Raw genomic sequence first — 25,323 nt, forward strand, 5'->3', positions numbered from 1 at the left:
AATATGAAAACAATTCTTAGCCACTTATAGTCATTTTAGTCACTTTTTAGGGCTTCCCTAGTGGCTCAGACGGTAAAATGGCTGTCTGCAATGCGGGAGACCCAGGTTCAATCCCTGGGTTGGGAAGATCCCCTGGAGAAGGAAATAACAACCCACTCCAGTATTCTTGCCTGGAAAATTCCATGTAATGAAGAGCCTGGTAGGCTACAGTCCATGGGGTCGCAAAGAGTCGGACATGACTGAGCAACTTCACTTTCACTTTCACTTTATAGTCATTTTGGGGCTTCCCAGATGGTGCTAGTGGTTAAGAACCTGCCTTCCAGTGCAGGAGACGTAAGAGACATGGGTTTGATATCTGGGTCGGGAAGATCCCCTAGAGGAGGGCATGGAAATCCAGTCCAGTATTCTTGCCTGGAGAATCCCCATAGACAGAGGAGCCTGGAGGGTTACAGTCCATGGTGTCTCAAAGAGTCAGACATGACTGAAGTGACTTAGCATAGTACAGTCATTTTGGGAGTTTCCCAAGTGGCTCAGTGGTAAAATATCTGCCTGCCAATGCAAGAAGTGCAGGAGACATGGATTCGATCTCTGGGACAGGATGATCCCCTGGAGAAGAAAATGGAAATGCACTCCAGTATTCTTGCCTGGAAAATCCCATGGCCAGAGGAGCGTGGAGGGCTATAATCCATGGGGTGATAAAGAGTTGGGCACGACTGAGCACGCATATACCCCATATATTGAGGTCTGTGACGTAATATCAATGATATAATTAGGAAGTTTTATCAAGCATTGAAAATAATCACCAATTCTGAAAAAATTAAGGCATAAATTGCTACAAATTGTAAGGAATTTACTATAACTACAGAAGCATACTATTTCAGCTATATAACTACATGAGTTGAAATGCTTCAAAGTTCAATAAAAACTTGGAAACATGAAGGTCAAAATCCAGAGATAAACCTGAAAACGTTCAGACATTTTGTTCAATAAGCTCAAAAGTCGGGAAAAAAAGTGCATTAGGAAGTCTGTGAATTGCCTCCACTTATGTGCTTGGTCTTTTTATCTATGGCCCATATGACAGCACAGTCTCATTCAACCAAACTGCTTTGATTCTGGCTAAGAACTATGAGTACAAAAGCTCATGAATAGATGGGAAATTGTTGGGTTCAAGTGTGGGGCAAGCAATTGGTATGAAAATAAGGGAAAGTTTAAAAGTTCATATTGTAAACCAATTTTCCCTCTCTTATTAAAAACTAGTGGGATAGAAATCTGCTTCCAAAGAAGCTTTTTTGAAATCACAGCTAGAGATTGCAAACATACTGCTTAGCTGATAGGCCTACTTTGTCTTCTTTCTATAACTGGATATGTACTTCTGTTGGATCAAAGATAAAAATACATTATAAAGTGCTACACAGTATGAACTCAGTGATTAATGGCATTTTGTACACACAGAACCTAAAGAATCTTTTTAAAAATTGTAAGAATGGAGGAAATGTAGAAACTTTCTCACTTCCTTCTCTTTCTATACTTACTTCATATCAATAATGCAGACATCAGGGTAAAAAATTGAGTAAAATATTAAATACATATTTATATACACACAGGAAGTGCCCTGTATATGAACAAGTGTTCTTAAGTCCAGTTTGTTCAAAAATCTCCAACAAAATTAGCCCAGGTACCCAACTAACACAATTGGCTATATGATACTATACCGTAATTGGTTTACAATAATTTTCACACATAAAAAACAAATACAAAAAATAAGCACTTTTAATATTATAGCTCAGTTCAGTTCAGTCCCTCAGTTGAGTCTGACTCTTTCTGACCCCATGAACTACACCATGCCAGACTTACCTGTCCATCACCAACTGGTGGAGCTTTCTCACACTCATATCCATCAAGTGAGTGATGCTATCCAACCAACTCATGCTCTGTTGTCCCTTTCTTCTCCTGCCTTCAATCTTTCCCAGTATCAAGGTCTTTTCCAGTGAGTCAGTTCTTTGCTTCAGGTGGTCAAAGTATTAGAGCTTTAACTTCAGCATCAGGACTGAATATTCAGGACTGATTTCCTTTAGGATTGACTGGTTGGATCATCTTGCTGTCCAAGGGACTTTCAAGAGTCTTCAACACCACAGTTCAAAAGCATCAATTCTTCGGCTCTCAGCTTCCTTTATAGTCCAACTCTCACATCCATACATGACTATTGAAAAAACCATAGCTTTGACTAGATGGGCCTTTGCCTATAAAGTAATAACTCTGCTTTTTAATATGCTATGTTGATCATAGCTTTCCTTGCAAGGATCAAATGTCTTTTAATTTCATGGCTGCAGTCACTATCTGCAATGATTTTGGAGCTCAAGAAAATAAAGTCCATTACTGTTTCCACTGTTTCCCATCTATTTACCATGAAGCGATAGGACCAGATGCCATGACCTTAGTTTTTTGAATGTTGAATTTTAAGCTAGCTTTCCCATTCTCCTTTTTCACTTTCATCAGAAGGCTCTTTAGTTCCTCTTCACTTTCTGCCATATAGGTGGTGTCATGTGCATATCTGAGGTAATTGATATTTCTCTTAGCAATCATTATTCCAGTTTGTGATTCATCCAGTCCAGCATTTTGCATGATGTAATCTGCATGAAAGTGAAATTGAAAGTCACTCAGTTGTCTCTGACTCTTTGCAACTCCATAGACTATACAGTTCCTGGGATTCTCCAGGCCAGAATACTGGAGTGGGTAGCCTCTCCCTTTTCCAGAGATCTTCCCAACCCAGGGATCGACCCCAGGTGTCCCACATGGCAGGCAGTCTTTACCAGCTGAGCCACAAGGGAAGCCACAAGAGAAGCACTCTGTCTTGAAGTTAAAAAAGCAAGGTGACCATATACGGTCTTGATGTACTCCTTTCCCAATTTGGAACCAGTCTATTGTTCCATGTCCAGTTCTAACTGCTGCTTCTTGAACTGCATACAAATATTAAGGAGGCAGTTTAGGTTGCCGGGAGCCAGCACACGAGATCCCACCCATGACAAGGTCATGAGGAGAAGACCTGACGGGCAAGGCGGATCAGGTTTTCAGGGATTCTGAAAAGTTGCCCCCAGCCCTCACCTTAAAGATGATATCTGTCTTTCTGATGCTTGCTTCAATAGACTACTCCCTAATTTCTGTGACGCAGGCAAATAAGAATAAGTTTAGAACTTTAATCAATAAGTTTCCCGGGTGGTGGTATTTTATGAGATTATCCAGGGTGAAAGGAGGGTTTTAATTTAAACTCCTTTGCTGGTATGTTAGTTTGTTTGGCAAATGCGTTTATGCCCTTTCTAATGGTACTAATATGCATGATTGCTTATAATACCCTAATCATAAAACAGCAAAAAGAACCTGATCACATAAAGGCCCTAATAGACACAGAGCCCTTTGGGGGTGAGGAAGCCCTATTAGAGAACATAAAAATATTATTCTAAAAGTGGTTATAGTTAAAGATTTAGAAAAATAAGGGTTTAAAACTGTTAATTTTAACCAGGAATGCTAAACAGGGGCTGCCTCACTGGAGCTTCAGAGTCTTTGTGTGGTAAACCTTTTAGATAAATTTAACTGATAACTTCTGCAAAAGGACTGACCTTTGTGTTCATTAAAGAATAGATTACGGGAAAACAGCTTTGCATTCACCTAGGTCGTAAAATGTCAACAGGCCTCAAGGCCAGAAGATAATGTACAAGACCCTCATAAACAAAGAAGTATGCAGAAAACACCCTGGTTTCATGAAGAACAAGCTGATGTAATGTTAAACTATCTTCCCCTTAGAAATGTACTAATTTAGGGTATAAAAGCCATGGTGAAAAATAAAACATTGCCAGACTCTGCCAGACCCTGCAAACACCCCTGTCTGGTCATTCTCTCTCTCTCTTTCTCTCTCTCTCCCTCGCAGACTTGGCCCTATCAAGACTGGTCTCACGTCTCTCTCTCGCCGACGCCGTTCATCCTGAGGGTACCCCTGGATCCTGCTGAGGCTGGACCCCAGCATAAAGTGGTCTGGTATTCGTATCACTTGAAGAATTTTCCACAGTTTGTTGCAATCCACACAGTCAAAGACTTTAGTGTAGTCAATAAAGCACTCATTTTTCCAGAATTCCCTTGCTTTCTCTATGATTCAGTGGGTATTGGCAGTTCTGTCTGTGGTTCCTTTGCCTTTTCCAAATCCAGCTTGAATATCTGAAAGTTCTTGGTTCACATACTGTTGAAGCTTGGCTTGGAGAATTCTAAGCATTATTTTGCTGGCATGTAAGATGAGTGTAATTGTGCAGTAGTTTGAACATTGTGCAGTAGTTTGAACATTATTTTGCAATGCCTTTCTTTGGTATTGGAATGAAAACTGACCTTTTCCAGTCCTGTGGTCACTGCTGAGTTTTCCAAATCCACCAGCATATTGAGTGCACTACTTTAATGCCATCATCTTTTAGGATATGAAATAGTTCAGCTGGAATTCCATCACTTCCATTAACTTTCTTCATAGTGATGCTTTGTAAGGCGCACTTGCCTCCACACTCAAAGATATCTGACTCTAGGTGAGTGACCACACCATCATGGTTATCTGGGTCATTAAGACCTTTTCTGTATAGTTCTTCTGTGTATTCTCACCACCTTTTCTTAATATCTTCTGTTTCTGTTAGGTTCTGTACAGCACCTTAAAATGTACAGGATCACAGTACAATAGCTGGCATATAGGGGTTGGCAATCGAGTGAACTGGCAAGAAGAGTTACTGACTGGAGGAAGGAGAGGAGAAAGGAAATGGTAGAGCTGAAGCATCATTAGCAATAGGAGATGGAAGACAAGCTGCGATTTCTCTCATACCTAATGCTGATGGCACAGATTCCTGGATTTACTTCTATATACCCTCTTAAAAATGATTCAGTTGTGTTTGGGTAGTAGCTCTTTTTCTCACCACAGATGACATGTCGATGACATAGATGATAGTACTGGATTGCATTCTGAATGGTTGCTGCAACTTTCATGTATTGCTCTATGTTTGGGTCCTGTGCCTCAAAAACTGTGGCTCCTCAAATAAAGAAATCCCCTTGCCATTTCCTTTGTCATGACTATTTCCTTAGCCATGCCAGCTACATCATTGCCGCTTTTACACTAGCTTTTGGGCACCCTGGGATTGGAATAAAGATCCTCTACTATGGCACTCTGTGCAGTATTGTGCAGTAAAGTACACAAAAGTGTAACCATTTGTATAGGATGACAACGTACACCAGACATGTAAACTAACATATGGGATTGGATATGCTAATGCACATTCCCATCCTGGAAAGGTTGCAACTTGAAGGTTCAAATATAGAAGGCTTACTGTACACACACATACACACTTAGTACTTTATCTGAATATCTATATATTACTTAGATATACTCTTAGATAACTGCATTGACCTTTGATTGTATGATTTCTTGGGTCCAACACTGGATTAAATGGGTGGATCACATATAAAAAAACATTGGTAGATGGTGACTCTGTATGTGTGTGGGTGTGTGTAGATCAAGAGTTCAGTTTTGATCATTTGATTGTGATACCTGGAGAGAATCCATATGAAGAAGCCTATATAATGTGTGTTGACCATATGGGCCTGAAGTTCAAAGGTATGGTTTATTTTGAAGATATAAATTTTAACTTAAGGGAATATTGCTGGTGAAGTTGAACAATGAAAATGGAAAGTGTTTCCTATGAAAATTTAGTGGATTATAAAGAAAGCAAATATTAGGACCTAAGGAATTGTGAAGAGGGAGAGAAAATATCAAGCAAGACTGAATGGGGTAGTTAAGAAAATAGGTATCATAAGTGAGTGTGGCATGAGAGAAACCAAAAATGGAGTCTTTTGGTAAAAGAGAACCTCAAAATGTAGAGGCTCTGGATCAGCCTGATTTGGCTTAGCTTGGAAGTAAGAAACCAGATGTACTAAAACAGGTCCAATAAATGAGTGTTTTCTTTGAAGAAGAGAGAAAAACCATGGGGTGGTAGCTAAAGAGTAATGGGATTCTTTGAATAACAGTATTAAATGGGAAAAGTAAAGTGGTTTAAATGCTATTCAGAGGATCTAGCAGAATTGAAGAAATTGAGGACACAGGAAAGTGGACATTTTAAGGCTTCTGTAAAGGAGAGAGGAAATATGTGATGGCTATTTTAGGGTTCTTAGTTGCAAAAAAACAAAATTCACTTCCTTGACTGGTAGAGCCTCTGTCACATTTATGTCCGAGTTGTAAGGCAGGTGGAAATTTGAACCATGTGTTATGTTACAGAGACAAGTCTCATAACGTGATTTTATAGAATATAGAAGGATATTAAACACGATGGACATCCAATATAGAAGACATATCTACTATAAGAGTCCACACATGGGTGGAAGAATGAGTCTTAGTAGCTTAGATATTCTCTGTGGTATGGAAAGAAGAAATAATAAATTGATGAAGATCTGAAAGTTAGTTTTGAGAGATGCCATTGGAGGGTAATGATTTCTCTCAAAGAAGCAGGACATAAATTCATCCTCTGAGACTACAGGGAAAGTGATGATCTATGGCATGGCAATGTGGAGATTTAAGATGGTCATTGTGGAGACTGACAAAGAAGGCTGAAAAAGCAGACATAATATTTATGAACTGTATAGATATTTTCACAGTAAGATGGTGACTATGAATTTATAACTTTTCCAATTAAATGACTTTATTTTTAAAGAATCACAAGAGGCAGGGTGGTGACATGGAAAAAAAGGATTCCCAGGTTTCAATTTTATTTGGAAGTCATGCAAAATGGCAGAGAAGAGCAGGAGGTTAAATATATTAGTAAGATATGGGTTATAGATCTGTAAATTCCAGATAAACTTGCTTAACCATCATTGCCATTAGCTAGTGTTATGGTATAATACCTGAAGTGTAGTTGAAGAATTAGGCACATAAGGACAGATCCCATATGATGTGAGTTGGCCTGTTATTCCAGCCTGTCAATGGTTTTTGACTTTTTTCCCCTGGCTTTGTTGCATCTAGAAATTTGATAAACAGATTACATCTCCATCCAAATACCTGACGAATAAGTTGAGCAGGGCAAGCTAATTATATGGCCCTATAATATGCTAAAGAAATTAACCCAAATGCTTAGATATGTGGGCTTGAGTAACCCTTTTTCTCAGTGACAGAAACAGAATTTTAAAAGCTACTCCCATAACCTTCATTCCTAATTCTTTCATAGCTGAGCAAGAAGATGCTTAAGAAAGTTACCTGATTTTCTCAAAGTCACCAGCTAAGTGGTAAAAGTTCAGGATCAGAACTGAGTTTTCTGACAACGGAGGCTTGGACTGGTTTTTCTTCACATGACTCCTTTCCCTTATATGATTTAAATTCTTTTCAAATTAGAAGATTTCTATATTTTAAGTAAATTTTTCTTTTCTATTAATGAATGTAGAATAAGATTATTATGACTTCAGTCAAAATATTTCTCCACTTTTAAGCAGCTCTTTTCAATACAACTAATTACTATGGATGAGATCTGAGGGATAATGTTACATTCACATCATCTGTCTGTATCCTAAGATTATAGTTAGAAGATAAATATTGCTTTGGAATCATGACAACACCAATGCAAATTAAGCTGAAATTTGAGTTCTGTAATTATAAGCACATTTTGATTCTGTCTGTTCCGTAAGGCACAGACTGTTTTGACTAGAAACTGCAAACTGTCTTTATAGCTATTGACTGATTATATATATATATATATATAGATTCATTCATAGTCAACATTCAAACTGTAATATACAAAATTTTATTTGAAAACTTTTCTGAACTGTAAGTTTAATTATAAATAGTGTTAGACTATTTAGACTTATAAAGTTTTATAAGAGTATCTCTATATTTTTTTCCAGTTGAGAACAAATTAGAATTTCGATTTAAGAATGTTTTCAGACTCATTTAATTATTGCAGTACTATAGCATAGGTTTTGAAAGCCATTTTGGGGTTTACATTTTAGATCTGTCACATTATAGTTGTGATTTTCAGAGAGGGTTATGTAGTCTCTTCAGGTTCAGCTTACACCTATGAAAAATGGGATTGTATAACCTGCCTCAATGGGCTGTGAGAAGTAAATATCTGTATAATATTTTGAAGTGTAAAGAACAATTGCTATTTTATGGTAATTTTTGAGTTCCTAGAATAAGAAGAATGGAGGGAAAAGTCCTACATATAAAATCTGTTCTTTTTTTCTGGATGAAGTTAGTTTCAAATATAAATTTCACCATGATAATGCAACAAACAGAATTATAGTATTTGTACTGCAAAATGTGACCATGACTATATTCTTTTGTATACTGTGAACAAAGAATAGAGAGCATTGCTCACCACTCTGTTCTACAAAAGTCAACCCACTGCAGCTGCCAACTGACCTTGCCCCCCAGGGAGAATTCAGGATGGAATCAAGATAAGGCCTTCTGTGCTTTGGATAAGCAGCCCCTAAATGGTTAGATATATATTTCTGGAAGGATTTCAATGATTCCAGAGTCTTGTATCTTTTCATACATAGAAAAGCACTAAGATCATTAACGAGGTATTTGTTCTTTATGACTAACAGTAACATTTTACCAAGATGTGTGCTTGACTACATGTATTTCCCAGCTTATATATATATAAGCACACACACACATATACATAGACATATATATACGCACACATATGTATATATATGTACACACACACACACACACACACACACACACACACTGGTTCTTCTTGAACATTTTCACAGCAGTTCCTCAGAGCTGTCTTGGGCTATAGTTCTCAGTAAGATCCTAAGTAAAACTTAAACTCACAATTCTTATGTTGTATGCTTTTCTTTAAGTCAAGACCATTCACTATTAACTGTGAAACTATCTTGTTGCTTATAGTCTTGCTTAAAAATGGTTATAAAATTGCTGACATCAGTCTTCTCAGGAGTTGACAAGCAGATCAAATTGGAATGTATTCTTCTTACTTTTGCAAGTAAAATATTATTGGAGCCACACCCAGTATTTACATAACATCTATGGCTGCTTTCCAGCAGAGACATTACTTTGCCAACAAAGGTCCATCTAGTCAAGGCTATGGTTTTTTCAGTGGTCATGTATGGATGTGAGAGTTGGACTGTGAAGAAAGCTGAATGCCAAAGAATTGATGCTTTTGAACTGTGGTGTTGGAGAAGACTCTTGAGAGTCCCTTGGACTGCAAGGAGATCCAACCAGTCCATCCTAAAGGAGATCAATCCTGGCTGTTCATTGGGAGGACTGGTGCTGAAGCTGAAACTCCAATACTTTGGCCACCTCATGCGAAGAGTTGACTCATTGGAAAAGACTCTGATGGTGGGAGGGATTGAGGGCAGGGGAGAAGGGGACGACAGAGGATGAGATGACTGGATGGCATCATCGACTCGATGGATATGAGTTTGGAGTAAACTCTGGGAGTCTGTGATGGACAGGGAGGCCTGCCGTGCTGCGATTCATGGGGTCGCAAAGAGTTGGACATGACTGAGCGACTGAACTGAACTGATGGCTGCTTTCACATCAAGTAAGCAGTGTGGCTTGCATATATATAATTATGAATGATTTGTGTCATTATACAGTAGAACCCAATACAACATTGTAAAGTAATTATCTGTCAATTAAAAATAAGTACCATTATGAATGTGTTCACTCATTTTTTAAAACTCACATATTCTTAGACACAAAGCAAATGGCAATCAAAGCAATGAAGTCTTACTAATAATGGCCTATTCAAACTATTTTTTGAGATCTTCTTTTAGCCACATTTTAATGAAATCAAATAAAATGGTAGAAAAAGATAACACAGATCAAAATTTTTTAGAAATGCTACCCTATTGTCATTAAAGCATTACCTCCTGATGAATTCCTTTAAGTCTTTGCACATAAGTTAGTATTTATTTTCAAATCTAGAAAGAGAAATAGGATTCAGGAGGATTCTTAACAATGCTACTGAGGTAGCAGTTACTGGATATTATTATGCAGAAAATACTATAATAGGCATTTTATAGCTGTTACACTTAGTCATCTAATTCTATCAACATATTAGTTTTATACTGTTGCATCATAAAGTATCACAGACCTAGTGGCTTAAACAAGACACATTTCTTTTTTTCACGGTTTCCACTAGTTGGTTTCTCTTCTCAGGTTTGGACTGGGGTAAAATCAAAGTACATGCGAGGGACTTCATCTCACCTGAGACTCAGTGACCTCTGCTAAGTTCCCCAGTTATTAGCAAATTCATTTCCTTCTAGACGGATTGATGAGATCTTCTTTTCTCTTGCTGGCTGTCCATTGCTCTCAGGTCCTAGAGTCCACTCGTGGTTCCCTGCTGTGTGACCACCATAAGCAGATCACAGCACAGATGTTTGTTTTGCTCCAGACTTGCAGGTATGCCTCCCTCCGGTTTCTCCCTTTAGACTCAGTCTGACAATATTTATAATCCTGGGCGTGACAATGTTGTCATCTTTTGCTGTATAGCACAACCCTATCAACCAATCTGGCTATCTTACACTTATAGGTTCCACTCATATTTAAGGGGAGGGGATTCTACAGGGTAGCAGTACAGAGGAGGAATCCTGGGGACCATCTTAAAATTCTGCTACCACAACTATGTACATATTCCTTCAATTTTATGAATTAGGGAGTTAAGATTTAGAAAACCTTAGTGATCTGCTTAAATTCATAATGCTGACATATGGCAGGGGTGACATCAGTCTGATTTAAAAGTTAGAGCTCAAAACTATTATGTTTAACATCCTCTTTAGTACTAATGTCTATTCTCTGGTGGCAGTGATGGTAAAGAATCTGCCTGCAATGAAGGAGAAGCAAGTTCAGTTAATGGGTTGGGAAGATCCTGTGGAGAAGGGAATGGCTACCCACTCCAGTATTCTTGCCTGGAGAATTCTATGGACTAGGAGGCTGGCAGCTACAGTCCATGGGGTTGCAAAGAGATGGATATGACTGACTGACACTCTCACTTTTCACTTTTTTTAGGCCTAATGGTAATCAAATTTTCCTTAGTGTAGTTAATCAATTAATTTCAATTTTCCAGTCTGTATAGAAAACTTCCAAATGTGTCTTTTAATTCTGATGCCTTGCTTGACCTACAGGTCCCTATCTCATAGCATCTTCTGCAACTTTATAATTTCATGACCCAGTTCAAAATCAAATCATCCAAAGTCAATTTTAGGAAATTACCCCTCCTAAATAAAATTCCAGTTTCCATTAGGTGCATTATTATTTTCCTTGCCTGTACTGCCATCTTTTTTACTTCCCTCTATTCAGCTGTATTGTGGCCTAATTGAAAGCTAATATCCTTTTCCTGGGTTTCCCAGGTGATTCAGTGGTAAATAATTTGCCTGCCAATGCAGGAGATACAGGAGATTTGATTTCAGTCCCCGGATTGGGAAGATCTCTTGAGGGAGGAAATGGAAACCCACTCAAATATACTTTCCTGGAGAATCCCAAGGACAGAGGAACCTGGCAGGTTGCAGTCCACAGCATCCCAAAGTGTTGGACATCACTGAGCATGCACCACACATGCATCATTTTCCCACCACAGAACTCATCTACAGACAAAGTTCTGTTGATACACGTGCTTTTTTTTTTTTTTTTTTGTACCCAGGAACAGTCAGTTAGTAACTCATTCTTTTATTTCTTAATTTGAAATACATGTGATATTCATCTGTTTTGCTTCATTCATTACATTTAGTAATGATACTGCATGATTTGCCTTTTTTTTGGTAAACGTTCTTTTACAGTCATTTAATAAATGTGCTAGCTGTTTTCTAAATACTGTAACAAACATGACTTTTACTCAGAGGGAGCATTTTAAACTCATTTAATTTATTTAAAGATATAGAATCCAATCACAAAAGATTAGTAAATAAAAAAGAATTACAGATATGCTGCCAACAATTTGATTAAAATTTATTAGCAATTAATATATTGATTATTAAATTATAATTAAATATATAGAACCTACTTTCATTGCATAAGCATACCCCTAAGAATGTTAACTTAAAAAGTTGTTTTTGAATATAAATTAGTAAGGTAATGCCTTATATAGGCTTGCATAGCTCTAGATTTCTGAGTACCTACAAGGACTTCCTGAATTTAATGTTAGTTGATGGGAATAAACACATGTAATATGCATAATCTGTGAAAGGCAAAGGAGAAATGGAAAGATATATCCATCTGAATACAAAGTTCCAAAGAATAGCAAGGAGAGATAAGAAAGTCTTCCTCAGTGATCAGTGCAAAGAAATAGAGGAAAACAATAGAATGGGAAAGACTATGGAGATCTTTTCAAGAAAATTAGAGATAGCAAAAGAACATTTCATGTAAAGATGGGCACAGTAAAGGATAGAAATGGTATACCTAAAAGAAGCAGAATATATTAAGAAGAGGTGGCAAGAATACACAGAACTATACAAAAAAAGATCTTCATGGCTCAGATAACCATGATGGTGTGAACACTCATCTAGAGCCAGACATCTTGGAGTGCAAAGTCAAGTGGGCTTTAGGAAGCATCACTACTAACAAAGCTAGTGGAGGTGATGGAATTCCAGCTGAGCTATTTCAAATCCTAAAAGATGATGCTGTGAAAGTGTTGCACTCAATATGCCAGCAAATTTGGAAAACTCAGCATTGGCCACAGGACTGGAACAGGTCAGTTTTCATTCCAATCCCAAAGAAAGACAATGCCAAAGATTGTTCAGACTACCATACAATTGTACTCATCTTACATGCTAGCAATGTAATGCTCAAAATTCTCCAAGCTAGACTTCAATAGTACATGAACCATGAAATTCCAAATGTTCCAACTGAATTTGGAAAAGGCAGAGGAACCAGAGATCAAATTGCTAACATTCTTTGGATCATAGAAAAAGCAAGAGAATTCCAGAAAAACATCTAGTTCTGCTTTATTGATAATGCCAAGGCCTTTGTGTGAATCACATCAAACTGTGTAAAATTCTTCAAGTGATGGAATACCAGATTACCTTACCTGCCTCCTGAGAAATCTGTATGCACGTCAAGAAGCAACAGTTAGAACCAGACATGGAACAATGGACTGGTTCATGCTCAGGGCTGGTGCACTGGGAAGATCTAGAGGGATGGGATGGGAAGGGAGGTGGGAGGGGGATCAGAATGGGGAACACATGTAAATCCATGACTGACTTATGTCAATGTATGGCAAAAACCACTACAATATTGTAAAGTAATTAGCCTCCAGCTAATAAAAATAAATGAAAAAAAAAAAAAAAAAAACTGGGAAAGGAGTACATCAAGGCTGCATATTGTCACCCTCCCCTCCTTATTTAACTTATATGCAGGGCACATCATGTGAAATGCGAGGCTTTATGAAGCACAAGATGGAATCATAATCACCAGGCCAGGAGAAATATCAATAACCTCAGATACACAGATGATACAACCCTTATGGCATAAAGTAAAGAGGAACTAAAGAGCCTCTTGGTGAAAGTGAAATTGAAGAGTGTAAAAAGCTGTCTTCAAGCTCAACATTCAAAAAACTAAGATCTTGGCATCCAGTCCCATCACTTCATGGCAAACAGAAGGGGAAATAATGGAAACAGTGAAATACTTTATTTTCTTCAGCTCCAAAATCACTGCAGATGGTGACTGCAGACATGAAATTAAAAGACACTTTCACCTTGGAAGAAAATCTATGACCAACCTAGAAAGCATATTAAAAAACAGAGACATTACTTTGCTGATAAAGGTTCATCTAGTCAAAGCTGTGGTTTTTCCAATAGTCGCATATGGATCTGAGAGTTGGGCCATAAAGAAACCTGAGGGCCAAAGAGTTGATGCCTTTGAACTGTGGTGTTGGAGAAGATTTTGAGAGTCCCTTGGACAGCTAGGAGATCCAACCAGTCCATCCTAAAGGAAATCAGTCCTGATAATCATTGGAAGGACTGATGCTGAAGCTGAAACTCCAATACTTTGGCCACCTAGGGCGAAGAACTGAGTCATTGGAAAAGACCCTGATGCTGGGGAAGACTGAAGGTGGGAGGAGATGGGGATGACAGAGGATGAGATGGTTGGATGGCATCACCGACACTATGGGCATGAGTTTAAGCAAGCTCTGGGAATTGGTGATGGACAGGGAAGCCTGGCGTGTTGCAGTCCATGGGGTGACAGAGAGTCAGACACAACTTATCAACTGAACTGCACTGATCTGAACTGAGGTTAACCTGGCATGCTGCAGTCTATGGGATCGCAAAGATTCAAATATGACTGTGTGACTGAGTTGAACTGAGTATGCTTATCACTTTTATGTTAAAAGAATCAAAAGAATTAATTTTGAAAGAATTTAGGACCTTGTCTGGTACTTTGTAATCACCATAACATCAGATTAGTAGATCAATTTGGATATTTTAAAGATTAATATTTCTAAGACTATATACATGTAGTTTGAATTTGAGGATATTTTTTAAGACTATTTAGAAGGATCCTCTTAAATGTATGTTTTTTATGATGAAATAAATAATGTAGAAAATTTTATTAACAATTACCCTGGACAGGTAGCATTTACAAAGAATATTTTAAAAGTAGTGAAGTAGTCTTGTGTTAGTATCATATTAAAATTGCTATGTTAACTCTTATTATTTTATATAATTTTTCCATATCAGGCCCAGCATTCATCTGGGAACAAACTTAATGAATTGCCTTATTTTAGCAGATATATTTTTGAGGACCTTTCCCATGTAGTTAAATTTCCCTGAACAACAGCATACTTAAATAAGCATGGCAGCAGAAGTCAAATCTATTTGTTAAGTAGGAAGAGACTGTGGTACAGGAATGAGATGCAGGTGTGGTCTGAACCTTTTAGCAACCTTGCGTTAGGAGAGAGGCACCTTTATCGCTCCTGACTGCTAGCTGTGTGCTGGATGTGAGCTGAATGTTTTTCAGATTAAATCAAAAGGCAAAAATTGGGTCACAAATCCTATGGAGTTTTTCCTGGGAAACATGCAAGGAAACAAAGTGGAATGACAGCCCTGTGTCACCCAGAGGGACTGGCAAAAGCAAACAGGAGATAGAAAATAAAAATAAATTAAAATAAAATAAAATTCATACAATTAAGTTACACAGAGATTTCAGTCTCAAAACCTCCATTCAAAGTTTATGTCATTGGTTTAAAAGTTACCCACAGCAAAATCTCTTTGCAAAGTCCCCATTTCCATGATCCACTGAAAATTATTTCCTTGGGCTCAGTAAGGCCAGAAGGGATTTATCAGAGTTTTCTAATTTACAACTATTAGATAAAAATCAGAAGGTAGCTGGGTCACTGGAAGGCAAAACATCCAAACCAGGATTTTGCTGGCTTAGAGAAAATAAAAGTGATATATGAAATAGCAAGTCCCATGGAGCAATATCAAGAAAAATGAAGGGAAAGTATACTGTTACAAAATATGTTTAAAGCAAGGAGTCTCAAGGGGTCTTATTTTCATTTGAAAGCTAGAGCCAGGAGCAAAGATTCACTTAGTTTGAGCAGGTTAGATATATTGGGCTAATTTTATTTTATTCAAAATAATCATGAGAAACATATTGATGATGTGAGGTTCTCCCTATTCTGTCCGTCCCACGTTCTGGCCTTTCTCTCGTAGTCCTCCTCCTCCCATCTGCTTCATTCTGTCTGCAGGGGAGAGTTTTGAAAGCTGGCTAGAAATAGATGAAAAGGAAGTTCTTCCACAAGTTGTTAGCAGATTGCTCTCAATATCTAGTGCAACATATTTATTTGACCTCTGTGAGCCTGAACCAAACATCCATTAACTGAGTGGTCATTTCTGCAGGTTTGAATTTTAAAAAAATAATAATAAAATATTAAAAACATTTGATATTGGAATAACTGTAGTTCAATGAAAAACTACATTATGATAATATAATATAATCATAAACTCTGATTATGATTTCATGGCATATGTGACTTTGAAACTATTCTAGACTTCCCCAGGAGCCACAATTTATGAATTATTTAAGTACCTTGTCATAGGGAATAGCCAATTGTCTTCTTATGTAAAGTGCTTCTAGATGCTGTATCAATGGCTATCAATGACAGTGAGTTTCTTGATCACTGTTATGTTCTAAGAACTAATTTTGTTGTGCAAATAAAACTTTTCAAATATTTAAATATAATCAGAAGCCCAAGGTAGCATGACATTAGCAAAAAGGAGGCAGGAAGCTATGGTACAGGGAACTATATTCAATATCATGTTATAACCTAAAATGGAAAATAATTTGAAATTACACATATAAGCTGTACACCTTAAGCACTGTAAATCAACTCTACTTCATTAAAAAAAATAAAATAAAAAAGGACATGAGGAAAGAATAAGGCCATGAACAGTGAGAAAAATGATGAGGGGAGAGAGGTGGAGGAAGCCAAGTATGACTGCACCTTGGTCCTCAGTGATGCCTCAGTTTGGCCCAGTGGGTTAAGAACACTATGTCCAATGAAGATGGAGGCAGTCTTTCTTTAAGAAAGTAGCTATTATTGTCTTGCATCAAACGAAGAAAAAGCTTCTTGTCTAAATTCAAATATATTTTGGAACATATGTTTTATAGTCCCTCTGCATTAGCAGGGTGGACTTGGGCTGGAAGTTTGGTTCCTGTGTAGATAGTGATGACAGGAACTTATCAAGGGGTAGATGAAAGGCTTGTAAACATAGGGCCAGACTCTCTGGGAAGAACCAGGCAGGCCTCCTAAGTTGGGATCAAATATTTAAGAGAGGGCAGGGAAAGAGCCTGCCAGGGTTTTTATTGTGTTTAGTAGGTAGGGCTGGGCTGAGTTTTTCTTGGCCTGGATCTGGGCTTATATAGCTTAAATTTCCCATTGTTGCAGAAGCATGCCCAGAAAAGGGGCATCAGGAGAAGACAGAGTGCGGTTTAAAAGTAAACATTAGAAAATGGATAAGAATTTTTACGGGGTTTGTGTATTTACATTGCTCTCATCCACATCAGCTTATTTTTTTTTTTTTTCCCAATTGTGATTTTTTTTTTTTTTTTAAATATTATTTTATTAGTTGGAGGCCAATCACTTTACAACATTTCAGTGGGTTTTGTCATACATTGACATGAATCAGCCATATAGTTACACGTATTCCCCATCCCGATCCCCCCTCCCACCTCCCTCCCCACCCGACTCCTCAGGGTCCTCCCAGTGCACCAGGCCCGAGCACCTGACTCATGTATCCCACCTGGGCTGGTGGTCCGTTTCACCATAGATAATATACATGCTGTTCTTTCAAAACATCCCACCCTCACGTTCTCCCACAGAGTTCAAAAGTCTGTTCTGTACTTCTGTGTCTCTTTTTCTGTTTTGCATATAGGGTTATCGCCACCATCTATCTAAATTCCGTATATATGTGTTAGTATACTGTAATGTTCTTTATCTTTCTGGCTTACTTCACTCTGTATAATGGGCTCCAGTTTCATCCATCTCATTAGAACTGATTCAAATGAATTCTTTTTAACGGCTGAGTAATATTCCATGGTGTATATGTACCACAGCTTCCTTATCCATTCATCTGCTGATGGGCATCAAGGTTGCTTCCATGTCCTGGCTATTATAAACAGTGCTGCAATGAACATTGGGGTGCACGTGTCTCTTTCAGATCTGGATTCCTCAGTGTGTATGCCTAGAAGTGGTATTGCTGGGTCATATGGCAGTTCTATTTCCAGTTTTTTAAGAAATCTCCACACTGTTTTCCATAGTGGCTGTACTAGTTTGCATTCCCACCAACAGTGTAAGAGGGTTCCCTTTTCTCCACACCCTCTCCAGCATTTATTGCTTGTAGACTTTTGGATAGCAGCCATCCTGACTGGCGTGTAATGGTACCTCATTGTGGTTTTGATTTGCATTTCTCTGATGATGAGTGATGTTGAGCATCTTTTCATGTGTTTGTTAGCCATCTGTATGTCTTCTTTGGAGAAATGTCTGTTTAGTTCTTTGGCCCATTTTTTGATTGGGTCGTTTATTTTTCTGGAATTGAGCTTCAGGAGTTGCTTGTATATTTTTGAGATTAATCCTTTGTCTGTTTCCTCATTTGTTATTATTTTCTCCCAATCTGAGGGCTGTCTTTTCACCTTACTTATAGTTTCCTTTGTTGTGCAAAAGCTTTTAATTTTCATTAGGTCCCATTTGTTTATTTTTGCTTTTATTTCCAATATTCTGGGAGGTGGGTCATAGAAGATCTTGCTGTGATTTATGTTGGAGAGTGTTTTGCCTATGTTCTCCTCTAGGAGTTTTATAGTTTCTGGTCTTACATTTAGATCTTTAAACCATTTTGAGTTTATTTTTGTGTATGGTGTTAGAAAGTGTTCTAGTTTCATTCTTTTACAAGTGGTTGACCAGTTTTCCCAGCACCACTTGTTAAAGAGATTGTCTTTTTTCCATTGTATCTTCTCTCTCTGTCTCTCTCTCTCTCTCTCTTTTTCCCCTGTTAGCTTACTCCTTAAGTCTCCTCAATATTTGGACACTATCCATCACTCCAGTTAAAATCCTAAAAGATGATGCTGTAAGTGCTGCACTCAATATGCCAGCTAATTTGGAAAACTCAGCATTGGCCACAGGATTGGAAAAGGTCAGCTTTCATTTCAGTACCAAAGAAGGACAATGTCAAGAAATGTTCAACTTAGCACAATTGTGTTTATTTCACATGCTAGCAAGGTAATGCTCAAAATCCTTCAAGCTAAGTTTCAGCAATACCTGAAGTGAGAACTTCCAGATGTACAAGATGGATTTACAAAAGACAGAGGAACCAGAGATCAAATTGCCAGTATCTGTTGGATCATAGAAAAAAGAGAATTCCACAAAAAAAAAAAAAAAAAAAGATCTGCTTCTGTTTCTTTGACTGTGCTAAAGCATTTGACTGTGTAGATCACAACAAATGAAACAATTCTTAAAGAAATGGGAATACCAGACCACTTTACTTGTCTCTTGAGAAACCTGTAAGTAGATCAAGAAGTAACAAAAATGGACATGAACAACGAACTGGTTCAATTGAGAAAGCAGTACAGAAAGACTGTATATTGTCACCCTGCTTATTTAACTTCTATGCAAATTACATCATGTGAAATGCCAGGTTGGATGAAGCACAAGCTGGAATCAAGTTTTCTGGGAGAAGTACCTACAAGCTCAGATACGTAGATGATACCATTCTAATGGCAGAAAGTGAAGAGGAACTAAAGAGCCTCTTGATGAAGTCAAAGAAGAGAGTGAAAAAGTTGACTTAAAACTCAACACTCAGAAAGCTAAGATCATAGCATCTGGTCCCATCGCCTCATGGCAAATAGATGGGGAAAAAGCGGAAATAGTGACAGACTTTATTTTCTTGGGCTCCAGAATCACAATGGATGGTGACTGCAGCCATGAAATTAAAAAACACTTGCTTCTTCAGAGAAAAGCTTTGACAAACCTACATACCATATTAAACAGCAGAGACATCACTTTTCTGACAAAGGTCCATATAGTTATAGTTTTCCCAGTAGTCATGTAAACAGATGTGAGAGTTGGACTATAAAGTAGGCTCAGAGCTGAAAAATTGATGCTTTCAAATTGTGGTCCTGGAGAATACTCTTGAGAGTCTGTGGACTGCAAGGAGATCACACCAGTCAATCCTAAAGGAAGTCAACCCTGAATATTAATTGGAAGGACTGATGCTGAAGTTGAAGCTAATATTTTGACCATGTGATACAAAAAGCTGACTTACTGGAGAAGATCCTGATGCTGGGAAAGATTGAAGGCAGGAGGAGAAGTGGGTGGCAGAGCATGAGATGGATTGATGGCATAACTAACTCAGTGGACATGAGTTTGAGTAAACTTCAGAAGACAGTGAAGGACAGGTAAGTCTGGCATTCTGTAGTCCATGAGGTCACAAAGAACCAGACACGACTTAGTGACTGAGCAACAACATCTAGTATGTATTGAATGATGAATATATTTATTTGATTTAAAATACATTACAGCATACCAACACATATATATGGAATTTAGAAAGATGGTAATGATAACCCTATATGCAAAACAGAAAAAGAGACACAGATGTACAGAACAGACTTTTGGACTCTGTGGGTGAAGGCGAGGGTGGGATGTTTTGAGAGAACAGCATCGAAACATGTATATTATCTATAGTGTAACAGATCACCAGAGCAGGTGGGATGCATGAGACAAGTGCTCGGGCCTGGTGCACTGGGAAGACCCAGAGGAATCAGGTGGAGAGGGAGGTGGGAGGGGGGATTGGGATGGGGAATACATGTAACTCCATGTCTGATTCATGTCAATGTATGACAAAACCCACTGAAATGTTGTGAAGTAATTAGCCTCCAACTAAAAAAAAAAAAAAAAAAGATTAAAAAAATAAATGAAAAAAAATCTAATCCATTTTTCACTACTAATATAAAACTTAAAACTTTGTACTTTTAGGGTTAGAAATCATGTAGTTTACCACTATATAAACTGAATATTATTTGTCTTGTTTGTTCAGTTCAGTTCAGTCCCTCAGTCATGTCCAACTCTTTGCAACCCCAAGGACTGCAGCACACCAGGCTTCCTGTCTGCCACCAACCCCTGGAGCTTGCTCAAACTCACATCCATCAAGTCAGTGATGCTATCCAACCACCTCATCCTCTGTCATTCCCTTCTCCTCCTGCCTTCAATCTTTCCCAGCATCAGGGTCTTTTCCAATGAGTCAGTTCTTCACATCAGTGGCCAAAGAATGGGAGTTTCTTTTCAGCTTCAGCATCAGTCCTTCCAGTGAATATTCAGGACTGATTTCCTTTAGGATCGACTGGCTGGATCTCCTTGCAGTCCAAGGGACTCTCAAGAGTCTTCTCCACAGTTCAAAAGCATCAATTCTTCTGTGCTCAGGTTTCATTATAGTCTAACTCTCACATCCATACATGACTACTGGAAAAACAATAGTTTTGACTAGACAGACCTTTGTTGGCAAAATAATGTCTCTGCTTTTTAATAATCTGACTAGGTTAGTCATAGCTTTTTTTCCAAGGAGCAAGTGTTGTTTAATTTCATGGCTGCAGTCACCATCTGCAGTGATTTTGGAGCCCAAGAGAATAAAGTCTCTCACTGTTTCCATTGTTTCCCCATATACTTGCCATGAAGTGATGGGACCAGATGCCATGATCTTAGTTTTCTGAATGTTGCTTTAAGTCAACTTTTTCACTCTCCTCTTTCACTTTCATCAAGAGGGATTTTAGTTCCTCTTCACTTTCTGCCATAAGGCTGGTGTCATCTGTGTATCTGAGGTTACTGATATTTCTCATGGCAATCTTGATTCTTGTCTTATTTGTATCTATATATTTTTAAAGCTTAATGACAGATTTGACATCAATTATGTGGAAGGAAAAAATTCTACCAGCTTATCTGAACATTTTATGTGTGTGATTCTTATACTAAGTGACTTTTCAAATGTTAGTATCTGACACACAATAACTATAATTACTTACAATCATCTAAAAAAATATAAAAAGATAAGCTGTGAAAATTACTTTTCACTGAAAGATGTTTTTAGCCAAAATGCTTAACTTTAGTTGGACCAGAGTTTTTCTCTTTTGTTCTTTTTGAATATTAATATAAATTATATAATTTCTTTTCTCTATAAATATTTCATATTGTGTTCAAAGTGATTTCTCTACATTTCTATTTATTTAGAGAAAAGAAAACTTGTAAAAAAATTTGCAATTTTGTTCACACAAACTACTTCACATAGTTCACATAAAGTAATTTCTATTGAAATTTCAATATATTGAAATATAATTTGCAACCTTTTGAAATTGATGTAAGCCATATTTGTGGGTCAAAGCATAGAAAAAATAGTTTAAAAATCAACAGAATGAAAAAACGAATGTGTTATATTTGAGGCACCACACCCAGATGAAATACACTGGGAAGATCACTGCTGAAATCTTTTTCGAAAAATTTTGACCAACACCAAGAGCATGGCGTTTGCTGTTATTTACATGTTAATGTAATATAATGTAGGGGAGTGTAATTTGCTACTCCAAAATGTGTCTCTTTAGAATGAGGACTTTCCTGGAGCCTCAGACAGTAAAGACTTCCCTGGGGGCTCAGACAGTAAAGAATCCGTCTGCAATGTGGAGACCTAGGTTAATTCCTGGGTCTGTAAAATCCCCTGGAGAAGAGCATGTCAAGCCACTCCAGTATTATTGCCTGGAGAATTCCATGGCCAGAGGAACCTGGAAGGCTATAGTCCATGGTGTTGCAACTAACCCCATGACTGAGTAGCTAACACTTTCGCTTTACTTCACTTGGCATGAGGATTAACTTAGGCTGATTAATTTTAAGAGGTAGAAGAATTAGGAGGAATGTTTGACCTTTCCTCTAATGGCCTAAAATAATCGTTCCTGAAATAGAACTATCATCAGCGGTAGCTGCAAAGGATGTGGGCTGGATGTGGTGGGGGAACAGGGCCTGGAGATCAGAGTCCACTGTGCATCCCATTGTCTCTGCAGGCCCAGCAAACATTTATCAATCAAACATTTGCTTTTCCACATTCATGTGAAGTGATTTCTTGCCCTTTGAAGTACCAGACCACTACCCAAAGCATCCTCTTTTGCTTTAGCTGAAGATAGCATTTAAGGTAAGGGTTTCACACATTTTGGCAAGTTACTCATTTTTCCTGGGTCTCTCCCAAGTATACAAGTAATTGACCTTCTGTTTGTCTTTCTCCTGTTAATCAGTCTCATGTCAATTTAATTCTTAGACCAGCCAGAAAAACCTGCAAGGGAAGAGGGAAATTTATTCCTCCTCTATAGTAGAAAAGTAGAAAGTTTAACCCTCCCAAGAACTGTCTCAAAAAAATGATCTTGACAATTCAGTGTTAATTTTAACATGAGATGTGAAATATAGAAAGTCAGACATTAAATAGATGTGTGCAATTATAAAAATTGGTATCTAAATAGTGTTTGAAAATATCATGCAAAATCTTAACTATCCTGGATATGAGATCTATCCATCTAGGTCAAAGGCTACTGAATCGGGAACATCTGAAGAGCTTCACTGAAAACAACTGTCTCTAATGTACTTTCTGTTGTGTACAGAGCTTATTACATTGCTAGAGCTTCTTACCTGAGCAGTACAGTCTTTTATTTTTAGCTCCTTTGGATATTCCAATTGCATTTCTAAAAATAATATTTTCTTTGAACATGCAATTTTGTGCATCATTGCCCCTAATTGCATCTTTAAAATGCATGCTGTGAATATTTAGCCCTAAAGCAAACCGTGAACTTTCTAAAATGAAGCATGCTTTGATAGCTATGACTTAATTTTCTCCATGAAATGAATATCCCCCATGTATATAATATGAAAAGAACAATGCTAGGGGAAGACTCTGTCTCCAGATGCCCTGTATGGTTCTTATTTTCATAACATGCATATTCAACAAAAATGAGGTCATGCTTATCTCTAATCCCTAGGCAATCTCAAGGTAGCAGAAACATAAAGACTATCAACACTCCATGATCATGGGAACTTGGGACTGCAAAGGAGGATTTCTCCCTCCTCTACATTCTTGAATAGAGCTTTTTTCAAAAATTCTTTATAAAGGGTGTATTCTTGCAATTTGTAATCTATATAGATTGTTCAGCAATATCCTATTGATTTGATTTTCTTGGATCTCAAAGTTGGATATGGTGGTATTTATTTTTTTTCATTTAAAAAGTACTTATTGAGCACATTTTAAGCAACAGACATCATGCTAAATGTTACCATTGAGTATATGTGGTAGGTCTCACAAGGAACAGTAAACAAGTGACTACATTAAATTATTACCCATTGTGATATATGCCATGCAAAAACCAATTACAAGGCTGAGATGCAAAATAACAGCACATTCAGAAAAACTGTCTCTGAGGAAGAGCTTTCAAATTAGACAGGGAGGGGTTAGATTATAATCATTAAGTGAACTATAGCCCATTGGCCAAATGCTGACCATTGCCTGGTTTTGTTTTTTATTTTTTTTAAGTTTATTTATTTTAATTGGAGGCAAATTACCTTACAATATTGTAGTGGTTTTTGCCATACATTGACATGAATCAGCCATGGGTGTACATGTGTTCCCCATCCTAAGCCCCCCTCCCACCTCCCTCCCTATCCCATCAGAACATAGCCGTACTCTTGTTTTACATTTTTTTTTTCTTTTTAGGTATTTATTTATTTTTCATTGACTGATGCTTGGTTTACAATACTAGTTTGATTTCTATCAACATGAATTAACCATAGGTATGCATATGTCTCCTCGCTTCTGAATCTCCCTCCTGCTTCCCGCCCTCCTACCTCTAAGTTATTACAGAGCCCTGGTTTGAGTTCTCTGAGTCACAGAACAGATTCCCATTGGCTGTCTATTTGCATATGTTGCTGCATGTACATCTAAGCTGCTTTCTCCATTTATATTACCCTCCCCCTCTTCTCCTTCCCATCCTTGTCCATAATATTCTCTATGTATGCTTCTCAATTGCTGCTCTGCTAACACATTTGTCAGTACCATTCTTCTAGATTCTGTATATAAGCATTCAGTTCAGTCGCTTAGTCATGTCTGACTCTCTGCCACCCCATGGACCACAGCACACCAGGGCTCCCTGTCCATCACCAACTTCCAGAGTTTACCCAAACTCATACCCACTAGTCAGTGATGCCATCCAACCATCTCATCCTCTGTCGTCCCTTTCTCCCACCTTCAATCTTTCCCAGCATCAGGGGCTTTTCAAATGACTCAGATTTTGCATCAGGTGGCCAAAGTATTGGAGTTTCAGCTTCAACATCAGTACTTCCAATGAACAGCCAGGACTGATCTCCTTTAGAATGGACTGGTTGGATCTCCTTGCAGTCCATGGGACTCTCAAGAGCCTTCTCCAGCACCACAGTTCAAAAGTATCAATTCTTCAGCACTCAGCTTTCTTTATAGTCCAACTCTCACATCCATACATGACCACTGGAAAAACCATAGCCTCGACTAGATGGACCTTTGTTGGCAAAGTAATATCTCTGCCTTTTAATATGGTGTTTAGGTTGATCATTAGTTTCCCGCCAAGTATATGCATTAATACATGATATTTGCTTTTCTCTTTCTAACTTACTTCATTCTTTATAATAGGCTCTAAGTTCTTCTAACTCATTAGAACTGATTCAAATGTATTCCTTCTTATGGCTGAGAAGTATTCCATTATATATATATGTACCACAGCTTCTTTATCCATTCATCTGTTGATGGACATTT

At 37.8% G+C, this 25,323-nt stretch overlaps 1 pseudogene; it reads right to left on the reverse strand.

Moving 5' to 3' along the window:
* The window catches only part of LOC136150940 (zinc finger protein 322-like), a 94,767-nt pseudogene that overhangs the window by 34,675 nt on the left and 34,769 nt on the right, over positions 1-25,323 (reverse strand).

The sequence above is a fragment of the Muntiacus reevesi genome, chromosome 19, assembly GCF_963930625.1.
Source record: "Muntiacus reevesi chromosome 19, mMunRee1.1, whole genome shotgun sequence".
NCBI classification, from domain to species: domain Eukaryota; kingdom Metazoa; phylum Chordata; class Mammalia; order Artiodactyla; family Cervidae; genus Muntiacus; species Muntiacus reevesi.